A 17,186-nucleotide genomic window follows, 5' to 3' on the forward strand; every position below is an offset into this window, starting at 1 on the left:
TACATAGAACACTTCACCCAATAACATCAGAATAAACATTCTTTTCAAGTGCACATGGATAATTCTCCAGGATAGACCATGTTATTGGCATTCCAAAAATATCAATAAATTTTAAAATACTGAAATTATAAATCAATAACAGAAGAAAAACTAAAACATTTACAAATATGTGGAAATAGTTTTAAACATATACTCTTAAACAATTTATGGGTTAAAGAAGAAATTACAAGGGAAATTAGAAAACACGTAGAGACAAATGAAAGAAAAGACACAGTGTAACAAAACTTACAGGGGGCAGTGAAAGTGGTGTTCAGAGGGAAATTTATAGCTATAAATCCATATATTAAAAAAAGAGAAATCTCAAATTAATAACCTAACTTTACATCTTGAGGAACTAAAAAAAATAAAAACAAGAGCAAAGTAAACCTAAAGTTAGCAGAAGAAAGGAAATAATTAAGATTAGAGTAAGATAAATGAAATAGAGAATAGAAAAACAATTGAAAGAATAAGCAAAAATGGTGGTTCTTTGCAAATAAACATTAAAATTGACAAATATTTAGCTAGACTGACTAAGGAAAAAAAGAGAAAGATGCAAATAACTAATACAAGAAAGGAACGTGGTGGTATTACTACTTACTTTAGAGAAATAAAAAGGATTATGAGGGAAGAGTATGAACAATTGTTTGCCAACAAACTGGTAATCTAGAAGAAATGGAACAAATCCTAAAAAGACATCAATTTCCCAACTTGACTCAAGTACAAATAGAATACATCAAGAAACCTATAGCAAGTGCAGCATCAATCAATAATCCAAGGCCTTCTGCCAAATGAAAGTCTGGGACAGATGGCTTCACTGGTAAATTCTATCAAACATTTGAAAAAGAATTAATAGCAATCATTCCTAAACTATTTCAGAGAATTCAAGACCAGCATTATGCTGATACTAAAGCCTGGTAAAGACATCACAGAAATTTTCCTTATAGATGTAGATGCAAAAATCCTTAACAAAATGCCAGCAAACTGACACAATGGCATATTAAAAATTATAGACATCTGTTAATGTGACCCTATTTGGAAATAGAATCTTTGAAGATGTTATTGGTTAAGATGAGGCCAAACTGGATTAATGTGAGCCCTAAAAAGTTATACACCATACCATGACCAAGTGGGATTAAGCTGAGGAATGCAATTTCAATGAATGGAGGAATTAAAGCATGTGATTATCTCAATAGATGCAGAAAAGGCATTCAACGAAATCTGATTCCCACTCTTGATAAAAACACTCAAAAGTGTAAGAATATAAGGGAACTTTCTAAAGAGGATAAATGCCACTTATGAAAAACCTGCAGCTAACAAGCTAACATCATACTCAATGGTGAAAGACTTAAAGCTTTCTTCCTAAGAACAGGAATGAAATAAGGATGTCCACTTTTACAACTGCTATTCAATATTGTACTAGAAGTTTTTGCCAGAGCATCTATGCAAGAAAAAGCAACAAAATGTATCCAAATTTGAAAGAAAGATGTAAAACTATCTCTATTTGCAGATGGTATGATCTTATATACAGAAAATCCAAAGGAATTCACCAGAAAACTATTAGAGTAAATAAATATATTCAGTATAGAGGTAGGGTACATGAACAACACACACACAAAACTTGTGTTCCTATAAACTAGAAAGAAGAGGAAATTAAGAAAACAATTTCATTTACAAGGGCATCAAAAAGAATAAAATATTTGGGAATGAATTTAGCTAAGGACACCAAAGTCTTGTATAGTAAAAACTACAAAACAGTGCTGAAAGAAATTAAGGAAGACCTAAGTAAATGGCAAGATATTCCATGTTTATGGATAGAAAGAGTTAAATATTATTAATATGTCAAAATCACCCAAAGCAATATGCAAATTCAATGTAGTCCCTATTAGAATACCTGCAGTCTTTATTGAAGAAATGGAAAAACAAGTCCTCAAATTTATGTGGAATGGCAAATGTCCTACATAGCCAAAACAATCTTGAAAAAGAAAGGGGTTGGAGGACTCACACTTATCAAATTGTATTACTAAGTGACAGTAATCAAAACAGTGTGATACTGGCACAAAGATGGGAAAATAGATCATTGGAACAGAATTGAAAGTCCAAACATAGATGCACACATCTATGTCCAATTGATTTTTGACAAGGGTGTTGTGCTGGCTTGAATCCATTATGTACCCCAGAAAAGCTATGTTCTTTTAATCCAATCTTGTGGGGGCAGACCTATTGTGAGTGGGATCTTTTGATTAGATTGTTTCCATGGAGATGTGGCCCACCCATTCGGGCTGGCACAGACCCAGATGCTTGGAGATGCAGACAGAAAGACGTTTGGAGATGCAAAGCTAAGAGATGAATCCCACAGTTTGCCCCCAGAGAAGCTAAGTGAGAACCCATGGATGCTTAAAGAGAAATCCACTGGAATCAGAAGCTGAAAGCAATGCAACCTGGGAGCAAAGGACCAGCAGATGCCAGTCACGTGCCTTCCCAGCTGACAGGTGTTCCTGATGCCATCATCCTTTCTTCAGTGAAGGTATCCTCTTATTGATGCTTTAGTTTGGACACCTTTATAGTCTTGGAACTGTAAATTTGTAACCTAATAAATCCCCCTTTTAAAAATCCAATCCATTTCTGGTATATTGCATTCTGGCAGCATTAGCAAACTGGAACAGGTGTTAAGTACATGATGTGGGGAATAAATTTCCCAACAAATATTGTCAGCAAACCTGGATATCCATATGCAGAAGAAGGTAGACTCCTACCTCACACCATATAGAAAAAAAAACCCAACTCGAAATGGATTAAGGACCTAAATATAAGAGACAAGTCCATAAAACACTTAGATGATAACACAGGGGCAAGTCTTCATGACTAGAAATTCAACAATAGATGATTAGATATGACACCAAAAGTACAAGAAATACAAGAAACAGTTCATCAAAATTGAAAACTTTTGTGCGTTAAAGGAAATTATCAAGAAAATGAATAAGACAACATACAGAATGTGAGAAAATAGTTTCAAACCATAAGTTGGATAAATATTTAATATCAAGAATATATAAAGAACTTTTACAATGTAGCTACAAAAATACAAACAACCCAATTTAAAAATGGGCAAAGTATTGAGTATTTTTCCAAAGAAGATATACAAATAGCCAATAAATACATGAAGATTCTCAACATCATTATCCATTAGGGAAATGCAAATTTAAATCACAATGAATACCACTTCACACCCACAAGGATAGTTATTATTAAAAAAAAACAAAAAAACCCCACAGAAAACAGCACATGTTGGAGAGAATGCAGAGAAATTGGAACTCTAGTGCATTGTTGGTGGGAATGTAAAATGGTGCAGCCACTATGGAAAGCAATATGGCAGTTCCTTAAAAAGTTGAATAAAAATTAGAATGTAGGGGAACTAGCAATAGAGAGCAATTAAGGAAGGGAGAAAGATAATCCAATAAGAACAGATAAGCTATTGTGGGTAAATTTAATGTTCTGAGAATGCCCAGGAATGACTATGGCCTGTTAATTTCTGATGGGTATAGTAGGAACAAGTTCACAGAAATGTTGCTATATTAGGTTACTTCCTTGGGGTAGAGTAGGAACATTTTAGAAGTAAAGTAGTTATCTTAGGTTAGTTGTCTTTTTCTTACTCCCTTGTTATGGTCTGTTTGAAATGTTCTTTTGTTGTACATTTAAAAAAAATTTTTTTATGTTTTTTTTATTTTTTATACAATTGTTTTAAAAAAAAAGTTAAAAAAAAAAGAAAAAACAAGGAAAAATATATGCAGAGCCCCCTTGAGGAGCTGGTGGAGAATGCAGGGGTATTCGATGGTTGCTAATGTGCTCAGAGACATAGGGGACTGGTGGTTTGATGGGCTGAGACCTCTACCACAGGACTTGCCCTTGGGAAGACTGTTGCTTCAAAGCAGAGGCTGGGCCTCCCTATAATTGTGCCTAAGAGCCTCCTCCTGAATGTCTCTTTGTTGCTCAGATGTGGCCCTTTCTCTCTAGCTAAGCCAACTTGGCAGGTGAAATCATTGCCATTCCCCCCTATGTGGGATCAGACACCCAGGGGAGTGAATCTCCCTGGCAACGTGGAATATGACTCCTGGGGAGGAATGTAGACCTGGCATTGTGGAATGGAGAACATCTTCTTGACCAAAAGGGGGAAATGAAAGGAAATGAAATACGCTTCAGTGGCAGAGAGATTCCAAAAGGAGCTGAGAGGTCACTCTGGTGGGCACTCTTACGCACAATATAGACAGCCCTTTTTAGGTTCTAGTGAATTGCGGTAGGTGGTGGTAGATACCTGAAACTATGAAACTACAACCCAGAACCCATGAATCTTGAAGACAATTGTATAAAAATGTAGCTTATGAGGGGTGACAATGGGATTGGGAAAGTCATAAGGACCACACTCCCCTTTGTCTAGTTTATGGATGGATGAGTAGAAAAATGGGGGAAACAAACAAACAAACAAACAAACAAAGGCATCCAGTATTCTTTTTTACTTTAATTGCTCTTTTTCACTTTAATCATTATTCTTTTTATTTTTGTGTGTGTGGCAATGAAGGTGTCAGGGATTGATTTTGGTGATGAATGCACAGCTATGTAATGGTACTGTGAACAACTGAATGTACGATTTGTTGTGTATGACTACATGGTATGTGAGTATATCTCAATAAAATGAATATTAAAAAGAAATTACCATTTGATACAGAAATTCCACTTCTAGGAATATACCCAAAGACAGTGAAAATAGGATTGCAAACACATACTTGTATACAACTATTTATAATAGCATTACTCACAGTAGCCAAAAGTTGGAAACAATTGAACTGTCCATCAACAAATGAATGGATTAAATGTGGTATATACACACAATGGGATATTAATTGGACATAAGAAAAAAATGAAGTTATGCAACATGCTGGAACATTGAAAACATTATCCTCAGTGAAAGAAGCATAACAAAAACTGTATGATGTCATAGGGGAGAGGGGGAAGGGGAATATTTGTCTTAAAAATAAAAAAAAAATTTAAAGAGGAAAGGTATTAAAAAGTATAATAAAAGCAAAAAGTGTTCAGAAATAAAACTGCATTTCCAAAAAGAAATCCAACCAGATAGAAAAAAATAGAAACATTACAGAGGTTTGCACTGAGTTGAAACCACATATTAGGTAAGATAAGATTATGGGTTAAAGTGTGCAAAACTGGACTAGCCACTATCCCCTTCCCTCTAATATATGTATAAAGGCTTATGTTTGTGCCATGTTTCTCCATAACACTTAGTTCATCCTGACTCACGCTGTATCTATTTCTTATCTATCTATAATCCTTAGGGGAATATAAACTCTTCAAAGGAAGAACTCTGCATTAATCATGTTTGTAGCCTCCTAAACTCTTAGCATTGCCCCTGCCCTAAGGTGGAGGCTAAATAAATGACCAACTTATAATCAGAACCCAGGTCTTTGTTCATTTACTACACAGGAACATTTTGTCCTTCTAACATTCTAAACATTAAGCTAGAATGTGGGAATTCTCAGGTGAAAGACTCAGTATGCCAGGAGGTCATAATCTTTAGGAGGAGAAACAAGGAAGTAAATAAAGACAACTGTGTGGTGAGTTCCGCTCAAGTGGCATTTAAACAAATCTGTGGGAAAGTAAAGAACTTGGGTAAGTTTTCCAAGAGGAGGTAAAAGGAGCTGAATCATGAAGGGTGAGTAGGTGTTAGAAAGATTTAAAAATAGGGAGAAGAGAATTCACAAGGGACAGAATATTATAGGCAAGATCAGAGAAGGATAAGGGGAAATTTGTATTCAAGGGACTGAAAATGATTCAGTATAGCTGGAACAAATACTATTTTGGGAAATTGGCAGGAAATAATTCTGAGTAAACTAGGGATTTGCATGTCACCCCAAGCATTTTATGTTAGGGAAACAGGGAACCATGACAAGACTTTGAGCAGGGGATGGACATGAACAGATGAAAGTTTTATTAACGTATTCACTCTGCAGCATGTTTCAGGATCATACTGGAGGACATGGATTAATATAGCTGAGAAATAATGAGAGTTGAACTCAGTGATGGTGGGAATGGAGATGATGAAACACACTTGAGAGATTATTGCAAACTTGATATTTGTTTACTGTGAGGGAGAGAGAAAACAGAAAGAGGGAGGGGCATAGAGCTAGTGAATGGGATGTGGGGTAGGAAATGAAGAAATACAATGAGTTCAGACATGGGTATTTGGTATTGATGTCTAGTTCAATATCTGTTTTGAAATGTCCAGTTAGCCACTGTATATAAAAATCTAATGGTCAAGGGAGAGTTTGGAGCTTGAGGTTCAGACTCCACAGTCAACAGTGCATTAGTAGAAACAGAACCCCATGGGTTTGGATCCAATCATCAAGGGAGAGTGCAGAGGGGGAAGGAAAGAGGCCTGAGATGAATCCCTGGTATCCTACAACATTTAAGAGATAGGAGGGAGGAGAAGCGTCTGCAAGAGATGCTGAAAAGAAGTCACATGAAGCAAGGTAAAAATCAAGGAGAGTGACTCACAGAGGAAGAAAGACCAGAAGGAGTTAAGCTTTCAAAGAGAATGTAGTTAGCTGTTTCATCCTTGGATAGTCTTAGCAGAATATAAAAATGTTTGGCAAATAGAACTAAATTTGTGATGTTGATAAGGGCAGTTTCAATTGCATTCTGGTGATAGCAGCCAGGTTGCCACACACACAGTAAACAAAGACTCATTTTTCAAGAAGAGTAAGATTTCTGGCTGTGGGAACTGCTTTGGTCTGTAGGAAATGGAGTGTAGGAGGATGGACATTATTTTATGAAGACGGATGGAAGGGAAGCAGTGTCCACAATGGAGACACAGATTTCAGAAAAGGAAAGTAGTTCAAGGAAGCACTTGGTGAAGAAAATATGAAAATAGTGTAGGTTTCTTTGTTTTGGATGGTTTGGCTTTTAGATGATAGGAAAAAGTTTCCATGGCCAACAGTAGAAGTGGGAGGGATGGCAGCAGATGTAGGATGGGGAAAGTATGAGAACAACATACGGATGTGAAAGTTATAAGGTATCAGGTGACTAGAAGTTCTCATATTTTGGGCAATGGTTAATTTTGGCCCAATCAGGCTTAAGACTTAATGCCTTCTTTGCTTTTAGCTGAAAAGTACCAGGTCGAAAAATTAGCTGGTAGCACTGTGTGTAGAAAGTATGTTTTTCACATTTGGAGCAGTAAAATCACCAAAAGCTCTTTACTTTCTATTTTTATTATTTTATTTTCACACAGAAATAAGAAATGTTGCCTAGGGTATAGAAAATTTGATCTCTCATACATTTCTTATAGGAATCTAAAATGGTTCTGCTGTGGAAAACAGTTTGTGGTCCCTCAAGAGGTTAAACATAGAATTACCACATGACCCAGAAATTCCACTCCTAGTGGATATACCCAAAGGAAGTGAAAACAGTGATACAAATAAGTATATGTTCATGCATGTTCATAGCCAAAGGTTGAAACTGCCAAATGTCCATCAAGAAATGAATGGACAATTGTGGTATACACATGCAATGGGATATTTCTTATTCAGCCATAAGAATCAGTGAAGTGCAGATATATACTACAATGTGGATGAACCTGGAAAATGTGGTAAATGAAAGAGCCAACTATAATTTGTCACATATTGTGTGATTCCATTTCTATGAATTATCCAGAATAGTTAAATCCATAGAGACAGAATGCAGATTGGTAACTGCCAGGATATGGGGGAAGAGAGCCATGGCAGCAACTGCCTAACGGATATGGGTATGGGGTGATGAAAATAGTTTGGAATTAAATAGTCTGTGGTTGCATGATATCGTGAATGTAGCAAATTACGGTGAATTGTTCACTTTAAAACAGTTAATTTTGTTACGTGAATTTCACCTAAAAATATTAATAATATTTCAACTTTGTGGGTTTGTTGGAGGTTAATTGAGAAATTGCATGGAATCTTCCCTGAAGCTCAGTAAACAATGTGTGGTAGCAGTTTCTTCTTCTCCCCGCCGCTCCTTCTCCTCCTCCTCCTCCCTCCTCTTCCTCCTTCTCCTCCTCCTCCTCCTCCTCCTCCCCCCTCCTATTCCCCTTCATTTTTCTCTTCTCCTTCTTTGGATTTCCTTTGAATAGCAGGCAAGTCTAGGACATTTCCCAAACCAGACTTCCATATACTTACTACCATTAGCCAGGTACCTTGGTCAGCAGCATCTGCAATATCTGTGAGCTAGCTAGAAATTCAGAAAATGAGTCCCCACCCTAGAACTACCAAATCATGTTTTGCCTTTTAACAAGATCCCCAGGTAATTTACACACCATTAGTGTTGAGAATCACCACAGTGCTGAGAGTTTCTGGCTGGCCACTTGGCCCTGTCTCCTAATTTCATTTGTCCTCTGCTCTGTACTGACTCATTTCACTCTCACACCTGGACAAATCAAAGACAAATGGAAATGACAATGATAAAAATTGCCTTAAGAACAGAAGTAGATCTTTTTTTTCACTAGTTCCTTTTGCTCAGAATGAAGAATTTAGAGGATTTTTCAAATCTTTTCTTATACATGTTCACCTGTTTCTCACATCAAGGTTACAAAGTAGGTGGGGGAAGGCTATTGGCCCCATTGATGAAGAGTCAACCAAGGGTCAGGGCCACTGAGGTCACATAAGAATGTAACCCACCTAGGCTTAATTGCTCTCCTGTCTGCAAACACACAATACCAGAGAAATCATCTTAAAACCAGTGTGAACTCAGTGGGAAGTGGGCAAGGATTCTATACAGAGCAAACTCTTGGGAGGCTTTTAACAACAGTACGTAGTGGTTAGGGCTTTAGCTACCACCCAGTGGGGACAGCAGAGACCACAGAGGTTACTGGGCACCTGAGTGGTGGTGCGGTCTGCTTTGGGTCCTTCTCTTTCCTCCTCCTCAGTGTGCACAGCCAGGCCACAACCCTGACCAGCTCAGCTGCCAAATTTTCCCGAAGAAAGAGCCTAAGTGGTCTCTGGATAAACAGCCCCTCTGCTGGTGTAATTCACCATTCAAGTGGTGACAGCAGTGCCCTGCATCTGTCAATGGACAAGAGGCTCCTCGGGGCAGTGACACTTTAACGAGCATGCCCAGATTTGTGGTCTGATGCCAGCGGAGAGCAGATGAGCGGATGATTAGATGGACTGCCAAAGGGACCGAGACATAACATAGAGGATCCAAGGGGCAGCTGGGTCAAGTAGAATATAAATCTCTCGTGGGGAGTCAGCAGCTCCTCGGTGTTGGAGATGGCAAGGTGATTGAGGGTGCTGGGGGAGAGAGGTGTGTGCAGAGCTGTGGGGTGGGAGCCAGCCAGTGCCGTCTCTCATGGCAGGTCCAGCAGTGCTCACTCAGCAGTGCTCCCTTCAGGAAAGCTTTCCTAGCTGACTCCACTTGTCAACAGGGTGCTTTGACTTTCCAAATTTGTAAGATCTATCCCTATACTTCCAACACCCTGTCTTTGTCCTGGTAGAGGTAGGAGTAGAGGGCAATGTCTCATTCTCAATGATGGTCTAAGGGAAGCAAATTCCCTGGAGTCCCTAGATAATCTATCCTAGTGAGCCTTGAGTGGCAGATTATTCTTGTCGACTATCTCTTTCTATTTGAAAAACAACAGCAACAACCACAACAAACAACTCTATTCAGTGTGGGAAAAGATTATTGTCTGGATCCTGGGCACTGTACATCTTTTTGGAAAGTCACTTTTGTTTCTCAGGGATAAATTTTCCAGGGAATAGCAGCAACAAAATCAAGAGTAAACTTACCCAATTGCTGGTGTTTGCATCTCCATTTACATGGAGCAAGTTTTGTTTCTGTAGGGGAGAAGACAGTAAGACTGAGACACAGTAGAGCTCTTAAGAAAAACCTGTCGTAGGGTGTGTAGGTGACCAGGGGGTTGCCAGTGCTTGGCTAGGGACCTGGGTTCGGGCACTGGCCCAGCATGTGTGCTGTACAACCTTGGACCATCCTCACCCTCTCTCGACTCCACTTTCTTTAGGAGAAGATGGCAGGGGTGCAGGCAACACCTCTTGGGAGTCTTCCAACTACAAAGCTATGGTTCTGGTTTTCCCATTTCTCATTGTCAATACCTCCTATCTTCCTTTGGTCTACATCTTTAATCAGTATGAACTGGGCACAGAGAAGGGCAGCTTGATTTCCCCCACTTGGTACCTTATGGGAAGCTCTGCCTCAGGCTGAGTGGGCAACGAGGCTGGGCCTGTGAATGGCAGTCAGGGCCATCCGTCCTGCTCCATCCATCCCCAGGAGACAATTCACAGTCTAGCCCTTGTTTATGGTCAGAACTCTTGAAATCCCTCTAGGCTTTGAGAGTTTGTGGAAATCCTTAGAATTAAGGCAGCAATTTTATTTTCTCTAGAAAAATATTTTGCAGCTAAGCATTTGCTTCTTGCTTTCTTCATAGTCACTCCCCAAGGTTCAGGGAGGGCTCATATAATCAAGGGTTGTGTTACCCCTGAGTAGGACATGCTCTTTGAAAACTGTTTCCTGCAATGGGGATGGGTTTGGGCTGGACCATCATCTGCATTTATTACTGTAGTCATCCTCTTTGTGACAAAGTGAAGCAACTGCCTAGAGTAAACATTATTGTCTAGAGCTAATACATAGAGGATATCTATATCTCTACATCTCTGCGGTCGCGGTTACTGCTTCTGGGGGGAGTGGTGGCCGGTAGCGGAGCCCTCAGCTCTCGGGGCTGCTTAAAGGGTACCGGCGGCGGGGGCTCTTTCCCGGAGGCGAGGGCGAGGCGGAGGACTTGGCCGGGTCCTCGGCGGGAGGCGTGCAAGGTGTGGAGGGCGGCGATAAGGACAAGACACTCTTCATCCAGTAGGAGTATGCGCCAAGGAGAAGGATTTATTCAGGGGTGATTACAGGTTATATAGGCTGGTAAGAAGGGCAGGGCTGGAAAAGAGGTGAAGTAGCCTTAAATGGCAATACTGAAGGGAGAGGGGCTAGGATTGGTTCTGAGAGGACGCAGGAGCCGTTGCAGCGGGCGGGAGTTGTTCTGGCCACGGTGCATGCGCGCTGGCGGTGGCAGGAGTTGCCTTGGCACAGGGGAGTGTGCGGGTAAGATAAGGAAGTGGGGAAAGGGCGGTTGGGAGAAAGGCGGTTTCCTCCGGCAAGCCTCCCCTGCCAGTGGCATTTTGGGTGAGGAAAAGGGAGCTGCCTTGACCTCGCTCCCCAGGCTCAGGGGGGCTGCAGAGGGCACTAACGCCCGTACCTACTACCCTCCCCAGGGGGTGATATCAGGTCCCCTGGCCCAGGCCTGGTAAGCCGAGGTACAAGCTCAGTCACCCGCAATTCCCCTTTCTTTTCTAATTAGAGGAAGAGGCTTTACCAGAGAGGCCCGCTAAGGGTGAGGGAAGGGGGAGGTCAGGGAAGGGAAAAAGGGGTTGACGGTGGCTCAGCGAGGCTGGAGCTCAGTGTTGGAGTGGTGTCCGGGCGCTTGACAATGGCTTCGCTGCAGCGGGCTGGGTGAAGGTGAGGGGTTTAAAGTTCAGGGGTTCAGAGAAGCTGGAACTCGAGGTGAGAGCGATGTTCAGGTGATTGAGAAGGGCCTCGCGGTTGGCGAGTCGACCGGTGGTGTTGAGATCGCGGAGGGTTGGCTGTCATCTTGGAGTGGGGGGCGTCAGAGGTGGCGAGTCGCTGATACTGGATTTGCACGAACGAGGAAAAAATGGCATCTGTTTGTTTCCTTACAAGCTGGACAATTTTGTGGATGAGGCAGGGTCCTAAGATGAGAGCTAGAATAATTATTAATAGGGGGCCAAGAAAAGGAAGGATGTATGGGAGGATGGGAGTGAAAAAACTGGACCAATAACTGGTGGCTTCACGATCTCTTTTACGCTTTTCCAGTCCCTCTCGGACCCTTTTCAGGCTGTCCTCGACGAGACCTGTGGAATTGGCATATACACAGCACTCTTCTTCTAGGGCGGCGCAGAGGCCTCCTTCTTTGAGGAGGAGAAGGTCAAGACCTCGGCGGTTTTGGAGCACTACCTCAGAGAGGGAATTGACAGAATTTTTTTAGATGGTAAATAGCGTTTTGTAAGTGATGAATGTTTTCGTCAACAGCCGCCCTGAGGTGAGTTAGGGCGGAGCCTTGACTGGCTAGTGCAGCGATTCCGGTGCCAGTGCCGGCAAGATCTAGGAGGGAGGCAATTGTGAGGACGGTGATGGGCTCTCGCTTTTGCAGAAGGGCAGGAGCTGCAGTTTTTTCCAGACGGAGGAAGAAGTCTTCTTCGCTGTGGTATAAGACCCTAGGGATAAGGACAATTAGGAGGCAAGTTTCTTTATATTCACTGATGATATTCGTGCTGAGACAGGGGGTAAGTCCTGTAGAGGAGCAGAGCCATTGGGAGGAGTTATGAGGAATGAGAAATTTTGCCGAGCTGCTGGGAGATGAGTAGCTGGCACAGGCAGTGAGGTTGGGAGAGTTAATGGAGCGAGGGCGGACGCACTTTCCCGTATAGGAGACTGAATGAAAGGTCAGGGGGACGGCAGAGGTATTCCAATTGCATTCCAAGGGGCTGTTTTCTGTGCTTTCTGAAAAGGAGAGGTTGGAGGCAACGGGCTCGTACAGTGAGGAAGAGGTAGAGAGGCAGAGCCAGCAGGATGAGGTAAAATTGGGGTTGGAGGAGTTCACTGAGGCAAAGGCGGCTTGGATGAGGCTGAGGAGGGGAGAGGAATAACGAGAAGGGGGCAGAGGAAGCTGGGGTGGTGGGGTTGGCGATGCGTTGTTTGCAGCTGAGGTGCGGCTGGTTGGAGTTGAGGTGCGGCTGGAGAGCTGTGGAAAAAGGGGGTTAATGACTTGGTTGGGACCTATGCCAGAGGGTGTTCTTAATGCAGTATTTTGGCCTGGTTGGTTTACAGCCTCCTTCTTTATTAGAATAAGTGATCCTCGGTCGGTTCCTTTCTCATAGATTCTGAAGCCCCAAATTTGACCGAGTAACCAGGAGGGATCAGTGGGGAGCTGCACTGTAAGATTAAGATGTGTGCAGGATCCCTCACTTTCTTGGCCGAGCCAGTTAACAGTAGGGAGTTTGCACCCTGTAGGGGCCCACTTTAGGGTAAGGTAATGATCAGGAACAGGAGGCTTTAAATTAGTGGTTAGTGTTTCACACCCCCAGTATGCACAGTAGTACTCATTGGGGGAATTACAGTACGATTTTCCAGGATTTGAGGATGGGCACATGTAATATTGGGCCTGGGGATCACTTACCTTTTGAGCGCAGGTTTCTTCGACTCTGGAGACAAAGGTGGCGAAAGGCTTACTCGGCTCCTGGAAGAGCTTGGTGAATTTATTAGGCCGACAGGCAGAGCAGTTGGCAAATGCTCGTAAGGCGATTCCCCAAAGGATAGGCCAAAAGGCGGCAGGCGCATTAATATAGGCAGATGCGTTTATAAACGCTCCCGTGCCCAAGTAGGTTTCGGGGGGATGATAGACTCCAAGGGCTGCGTCTTGCTCACTTTGCTTAGCTGCTTCCGCCTGGAAGTGAGCACGCCAGTCAACAAACTGACCGGGGTTAAGAATGGAACGGGCAAGCGAGGCCCAGTCTTGGGGGATGCAAAAGTCCATGCCGAGATCCTGCAGTATTTGGGAAGCGTATGGGCTACCTAACCCGTCCTCCTTGACGGCCCTGCGAAGCTGCTTGATAGTATCTGAGTCAATGGGATACTAGTCATACGGTTTTTGTGGGGTGGGGGCAAGGTTAAGAGGAAAGCAGCGAAAAGCATGAGAGAAAGGAGGACGCGCTTGCAGAGGACTTGGCGCGGGAGTGGGGGTAGGGGGAGCATTGCCCCAAGGGTTGCCTTGAGGTGTAGAAGGCAGCCAGGGGTTGTTAGTCGGCAGGGTGGGAGGAGCGGCGGCAGCTGCCGGTAGTGGCTCCGAGGGGGAGCTCGCCGAAGGGGGAGGCGGAAGTGGGAGGCCCCAAGCGTCGCAAGATGGCGGCGCGGTGGGCGTGGCTAAGACACAAGATGGTGGATCAGCCCCGCCCTGTGAAAGGGCGGGGCCCAAGGCATAAGATGGCGGACTAACTCCGCCCTGTGAAAGGGCGGGGTAAAGCGTACGCGGTTTCCGGCCCAGCTTAGGGCTGATGTCATCGCCGGAGCATTTCCTCCCCTCGATGGAAAAAGAAGGAGGAAGTTCGCCATCTTGGCGTGGCGCAGTGTTATTTTGCTTTTTGGGAGTCACCTCGAGCGCGTTGTTAATCTGCTCGACTAAGGACTCCGTGTCCGAGTCATGATTTGAATTAATATCGCTATCTGAATCTGTTGGCTGGGTTGATAGGGCCTCCTTGGATTTAATGGGGCCTCGATCAGGGGGGAGGGAGCCTTGAAGGCAGGAGCGGATGGTTATCAAGGTGGGGAGCAAGCCGGGAGGGAAGCGCTTGCTCTCATGTTCCATGGCGTTAGTGACTTGATCAATAAGACGATCATAAGTAACAGGGTCCCAAAGATGGCAAGTGGTGAGCCATGGGTTAAAGGGCAGCAGGAGGTCCCAGTATACTTGCAGCTGCCGAACAGACACTTTGTAGCGATGAGTGTCTAGGAGACCCGCTAGAGCACGAACTTGAGGTGCCTGGCATGTAGACAGACGATTACCCATAGCTGAGGGGGGAGGAGGGGGGGTTGTTTACCGAGCAGAGAGAATGAGATAAACCGTGGCCGCGAGGCCGGAGGAGACGGCGAGAGCGGAAAGCAGTGCCCTTTGGCAACGGGAGTAGTCGGGGGGGGGCGGTTGCAAAGAGGCACACAGCGCCAAATGAGGAAACAAAGATACAAAGAACCACAGCAAAGTAATGGAGGGGAAGAGGGAGAGCGTTAGGAGGAACGGGGGTCATAGAAGTGCGCATACAAGAGGACGAAGAGAGCTCTCCTTGGCGCACACTCCCACCGGACGAAGAGAGCGTGGGGGAAGGGAGGAGCGGCTTCGGAGCAGTGAACCTCCCACAGCTCCGGAAGCGGCGAAGGAGAGGCGGCCCTTACCTTGCAGGCGAGGAAACGGGAAGCTGGAGAGGCGTCCGGGCGAGCGGGCGACCTGCCGAACTGTTGTGTGGAGACGCTCCTCACACGGGGCACCAGTTGCGGTCGCGGTTACTGCTTCTGGGGGGAGTGGCGGCCGGTAGCGGAGCCCTCAGCTCTCGGGGCTGCTTAAAGGGTACCGGCGGCGGGGGCTCTTTCCCGGAGGCGAGGGCGAGGCGGAGGACTTGGCCGGGTCCTTGGCGGGAGGCGTGCAAGGTGTGGAGGGCGGCGATAAGGACAAGACACTCTTCATCCAGTAGGAGTATGCGCCAAGGAGAAGGATTTATTCAGGGGTGATTACAGGTTATATAGGCTGGTAAGAAGGGCAGGGCTGGAAAAGAGGTGAAGTAGCCTTAAATGGCAATACTGAAGGGAGAGGGGCTAGGATTGGTTCTGAGAGGACGCAGGAGCCGTTGCAGCGGGCGGGAGTTGTTCTGGCCACGGTGCATGCGCGCTGGTGGTGGCAGGAGTTGCCTTGGCACAGGGGAGTGTGCGGGTAAGATAAGGAAGTGGGGAAAGGGCGGTTGGGAGAAAGGCGGTTTCCTCCGGCAAGCCTCCCCTGCCAGTGGCATTTTGGGTGAGGAAAAGGGAGCTGCCTTGACCTCGCTCCCCAGGCTCGGGGGGGCTGCAGAGGGCACTAACGCCCGTACCTACTACCCTCCCCAGGGGGTGATATCAGGTCCCCTGGCCCAGGCCTGGTAAGCCGAGGTACAAGCTCAGTCACCCGCACATCTCTATCTCTAGCTCTTTCTCTAACTCTATCTTTATCTCTATCTCTATATCTATATATCTGTGTATCTAACAAGAACATTGCAAGTATTTGGTCTGGGCAAACTATTTAGCTTTATTGTGTCATGTTTTGTTCTGGAGTTAAAAATAAAAGTAATATTAAAAGTGACTACCTACTCTTATGACAATTTAATGTAAAAAATAAATCAAGCTCTGAAATAAGCCTAGCACAGCAATGTTAGCTACTTTTAGTATGAGGAATAATGCTTCCTCTATTTTATTAAAAGTAAGAAATCTTTAAAGGTTTATACACTTTTTTCTCCTTTGGGATGCTGAGGGAATTCCTGACTGATCAATTTTATTTTTCCAAGAGTTTGGAGTCAGCAGTATCAACTAATACTGGGAGAGGGGAACTGGAAAGTAAGTGGAGAGTGTATGGACCAGTTATTGAAGGGACCAGAAAGAACATGGGCAATAAACATTGTAGGGGCCAGACCATTTTGAGTTAGGTGAGAATGAATTTCCAGTGATTTGGGTCTGTTGGAGACTTTTTTCTCTCTAGCAACAATCAGTTGCACCAATGCAGCCATGAAGAAGGTAAAAGGTTGGCTTCTTCCAGGATTTTGGGTTTAACAATATAACTATAATGGACCAAGAGTGGGATGAGAAAATTGAGCTTAATTTTAAGGAAGAAATCATAATGCTGATGATGGATTTAAGATAGATAATGAAGGAAATAAACTCTAGAGAGCAGAGCATTTAGAAGGGATGTTGTGGTCTATTGATTTTGACCAGGTTGAAGAATTGTTGTAGCCAGTTACATAAGTAAGTGGGCCAGAGTTTAAGCAGCTGTGGGTCCAGGAGAACAGTCCTTGAGATGGAATGTCTAGGCTCTGACAATGGGAGTGGGTGGCCTGAGGAGTGGAAGGAAGATACAAAGGGTATGGGAGTTCATGCTTTATGTGGATGGGGAAGCCCAGAGGAGAACTCCTGGACTTGAACTGGGGAGAGGGCAGTGAGCAGGTGCTGAAGACTTCAGCAAACAGGGCAGAGGGAACAGGGCATGTGTGGATTATAGCAATGAGGAGGAAGGGGCTGAGGTAGGGTCTTAACAGATGGAGAGAAAGGGATGGCAACTGATATGGGCTTTAGATATTTACAGCTATTGAATCAATGAGTGAGCTTGAGTAATATGCCTTTTCTCCTTCTCCCCACAACCATACAATAAAATCAAGCATCAGGGGCAGGGGAGAATTCTTGATTTCCACTTTATTAGCTCACTTCATGTATTAACAGCCTAGGCCTACCTAGCTCAGCTTAACTGGATG

The 17,186-nt window shown here is 44.1% G+C and overlaps 1 pseudogene; it reads left to right on the forward strand.

Moving 5' to 3' along the window:
• LOC119537433 overlaps positions 1 to 17,186 on the forward strand; it is a 188,218-nt pseudogene that overhangs the window by 128,768 nt on the left and 42,264 nt on the right.

Source organism: Choloepus didactylus, chromosome 6 (assembly GCF_015220235.1).
Source record: "Choloepus didactylus isolate mChoDid1 chromosome 6, mChoDid1.pri, whole genome shotgun sequence".
Classification (NCBI taxonomy): domain Eukaryota; kingdom Metazoa; phylum Chordata; class Mammalia; order Pilosa; family Megalonychidae; genus Choloepus; species Choloepus didactylus.